The following is a 4,448-nucleotide window of genomic DNA, read 5'->3' as shown; positions in this document are numbered from 1 at the left end:
TGCTCACATCTAGGTGATTTTTTAAAGCATAATTACTGATGACTGATCTGCGAAAAGAGTTCGGCCTGGACAGTTTGAGAATAAATGTAAAATGAGAATAAAAATTATTACAGGGGACGTAATGACTTCTTTCTTGGTGTTGCGACCCATCTCGTCATCGGCGCTTTTCCGGAAATGACCTGCGCTTTGTTGGAATTCCAACAATGGCCGCCATTGTAGGAATTCCAACTTTGCGCTACGCGATTCTAGAAATGTACCGCGCGCATAGTGAGAATTCTGCTCTTTCTTAGAATGCGATGTAAAATGATACAAGTCATGATGGCCTATGATGATCCTTGTGTTTTAAAGTGATCAATGCTTAGTCTTGAAAAAGCAGATGCATTGTATAACGCACCAAACCAACCGAATTACAAAAAGCAAAACCCTTTTGATAACTTCGGCGGGCTGTAACAACACAGTTCAACGACCCATCCCACTCGACCAAAACGCACCAATTTTACGTAATTTTTAATGTTTCAGATCCTACATTTTACAACAACAAAAACACAACAAGAGTGTTCCGATATAACTTTTCACTGGTAACTATCGATTGTACTAATTTTTTACTCAGTCTTAACTGATTGTATATTAAACCAGAGATCTGTAAACTCACACAGTCTCTCTGGGCTGCAGAGACAGCATTACGTCCCTTTACTGAGTAGGCTCTTGTCACTGCATGGTAATCTAGGCTCTTGAAACGTAATGTGCAAAGTCTGTGGGCTATATTGATGTGATTGATTGTTGCAAAATGTTGATTCAAATTAAAGATGATTTCAGCCTGTTGTAACAAACTAACACTCTACATATGCACTGATTTCTGTGATGAATATTTTTTATGTGCACCCTTATGCTGAGTGTGATAACCCTCGAATGACTAGTCCTGTGATAAATATTGTTCAATGACATATCTAGTCCTGTGATAATGATAGTTTTTAGCGTTAAACTTTTAGCTAAAGCTGACGGCAATTAACCTATTTGGAATCATGTTACTATTCCTGTTAGTGTACATATACGTGCGCGAGTGTAGTATGCTTCGTATGGTATTTTTATCTGTTGTCTTATTATTTGTTTTGTCTTTTAATGTGCACCACACTGAAATTTCTCTGTATGAGATAATAAAGTATTCGTATTCGTATTCGTATTCGTACTCTGAGGAGAAAAAAATCATTGTGTTCAAAATAGATCGAGACAGCAGCACTAGCTAGCTGCATGCGCTGAGTAAGTGTCACTGAGAGAATTGTTACACAGTGTACCCCCACACCCCCAATTCAAGACTTCCCCTGTATAAGATCTTGCTTTTTCATATACCTTATTCATGACCTGTGAAAAGGGTATACTTTTTTGTGCCAGTCGAAGGGTTGCCATTTCTAGAACGAGGCAGCTCGTTTCCGGAAATGCGGCGCTTTGTTGGAAATCAAAGGAGGTTTCGGGAAATCCCGATTATTCCAACTCTGCCCCGGATTCTTACTTTGCGCCCAACACTTGGCTTTCGCGGTGACGTTGCTTCCTAAGTTATTATTTCTTCACCTCACGGTGAATCCGTCAGTCGGTGACAGACAGTACAACAAAACTCAACAAAAGGGGAAAGCAAAATTAACAAAATAAAAATAAAAATTGCTTTGAATAAAAATAAACAAGCAGATTAACAACTGAAATTCTGACCCGTGTAGTGTTAATTAGAAGATTTACTGAGTACTGACTGCATTAAGTCGAGTCAGTTGCTGGATTTAGTTCCAGATCAACCTCCAATAACACCTTTGGTCACCATTCCAGTCAGAAGTTGTGTACAAAATCGAAAGTTCTACCCCGGCAATAGTCGAAATCGAAAGTTCTAACATTAACATGCTTCCATTTGAAACTTCTCGGTCTTCATCGTGGATTGACGCCCTCCCAGAGTCTGATTGAAGCCCTCCGTCGCGTTCAATTTGCTTTTGTCGGGCGTCAATCCCCGATGATGACCTCGAAGTTTCAAATGGAAGCATGTTAATGTGTGAATGAATTTCTAACCGCATACTTATTCATAAATCCTTATTACAAAAACAAAAATTAAATTAAACTGTAGGCTTATGCAAACACATCTGTAGATATAATACATGTGTATATAATTGTGCCAAATATTTAGAATTTCTGATGTATGATGTAGCTATAAAATCGTTTCCTAGAAATCCAATATGGCGCTGTTTATGCCAGTTTTCATAGCAACAGCAGACTATGTCCATTAGTATTTACAAATTTTTCATTCAATGTTGTAAGTCACTTCATTCATTTCCATTTCATTCCCTTGACCGATTTGGCCGTCGGGGGGGGGGGGGGGGGGGGGGGGGCATGAGGGACGACGAGACAGCAGTCCTCTTCCATTCGGGTCTGTTCTGGGCCGTTGTGAGCAGCTCATCCATGGGAAGCGAGGTCCATTCCTTGACATTGTCTGTAATAATGTGGGGTGTGGGGTGTGCAGCGTAGAGATGGTACCTTTGTCACCTGGCAGGCAGCTCCCTCGGGAGGACAGGCTCACTGGTTCTCACCTGACACTCAACTCTCACTTCTGGTTCCGGGACCTTGACCCAACCACACCCTGGTAACCGCTCCTGCTGGCGGGCGAAACGAAGTCTTCTTCTTCTTCTTGGCGTTCGCAGAGGTTACACAATCAGTCCAGCACTGGTGATAAATGTTGTCGTTTTCTCCAACTCCTGTCGACTGCCGTATAGTTTGGTCTGCAAGGGAGTTGGTGACGGCCACACTTCTTTTCGTTCCTCATCTAGTAAGGGACATCGCTGTAAGATGTGTTCCGCTGTTTGGTCCTCTTGACCGCAGGCACAGGTTGGTGATGGCGCCAGCTTGAACTTTCGGTTCATGTGAGCATTGAGCCTGTTGTGGCCAGTACGCAGCCTGATGAGGTTGACTTGCTGCTCTCTGGACATTGTGTGGTAGTCATCTCTGTTTGTCCTTGGCCTCATCAATGCCTTGATGATTGTCTTCTGCTCACTAAAGCTGACACTGTTTTCAGGTTGGTCTTCCACGGCTCCTTCTTTTGCCAGCTCATCTGCCCTTTCATTTCCTGGTATCCCACAGTGTGCTGGTATCCACTGGAGGACAACTCTTCTGGTTTGTCTGACCATCTGTAATGCTTTGGCCAGCTGTGGGAGTTTGTCGTTCTCTAGGGCCTGAAGGACTGAAAGGGCGTCCGAGAGGAAGACAACTTGGTAGCAAGGGTCTGCGGAGTCCTGAACGAAGGAGGCGGCCTGCATGAGAGCTTCTGCTTCTGCTTTATGGTTTGTGCAGTGTTTGCCAGTGGCAACGCTGGATGTAGCTGTATGTCCCCCAGGGAACTGGATGAGAATGCCTGCACCTCCATTGAGCACGGCGTTAGTTGCTGATCCATCGGTGTATACATGGATCCACGCCTCTTTTGGGTACTGTTCGTCGATCAGGGCTAAGGTGAGTGCCTGTCGAGCTGTGTCATTCTGATCTTCTCCTGAGGTAACATGTGGAACACTGGTGCAGATCTGGATGCCTGGTTTCTCTGTTGCCTTGGGGGTTTCCTCTTCTTCTTGAGTCAGAGGTAGAGTGTTCTGTGGAAGGACTTCCCTGTACTGTCGAGAAAGTCTCTTGCTCTCGTGTACAAAACTGCTCCGTTTCAGCCGGTTCTTGGTGAGGTTGCTCAGTCTGTGCTTCATGGGGTGGTCGGGTAGGCACTTGAGCTTCTCGGCCTGTACCATAGTCTTGGCTTCTCTTCTCTGACAGAGGGGTTGGATGGTGGTAAGCTTCTCCATTTCCTTGATGGGCGTGGATTTCATTGCACCGGTGATGAGTCGGAGGGCCTGGTTTTGCACACGGTCAAGGCTCTGCAGGTTTGTCTTGGCTGAGGTTGACCACGCTGTGGAGCCGTACTCGAGGTGGGGTCTGATTGTTCCCTGGTATACTGTCTTCAGTATCTTCTCGTTCGCTCCCCAGGTGGTACCTGCCAGCTTCCTGAGTATGGCTAGCTTGCGCCGGGCCTTCGTCTCTGCCTGTGCAATGTGTGGTTTCCAGGTCTGCCGTCTATCAAAGGTGACACCAAGGTACGTTGCTTCTTCATCCTCTCTCAGAGGAGTTCCACCAAGCCTAATGGTTCCGGCTTTCTGCTTTGGCGACAGTGTGAATAGGGTGGTGGAGGATTTCTCCTTGTTGATGGAGACGCACCAATCTTCTGCCCATGCGTTCAGCCTATCTGCCGCTTGCTGCATTCTGTAGGTGGCAGTACTTGCGTGCTCCTCCTTGCACCAGATCACAAGGTCGTCTGCGTAGAGAACAGCTTTGATCCCCTTGGGCATCTCAGACACCAGATCGTCGATGAAGAGAAGGAAGAGTGTGGGGGAGAGGACTCCGCCCTGAGGGACGCCATGACGAAGGAGGAACTTCTTGCTTTTGGT

Source organism: Littorina saxatilis, linkage group LG17, assembly GCF_037325665.1.
Source record: "Littorina saxatilis isolate snail1 linkage group LG17, US_GU_Lsax_2.0, whole genome shotgun sequence".
In the NCBI taxonomy this organism is placed as follows: Eukaryota; Metazoa; Mollusca; class Gastropoda; order Littorinimorpha; family Littorinidae; genus Littorina; species Littorina saxatilis.
Note: the sequence above shows the minus strand (reverse complement) of the source record.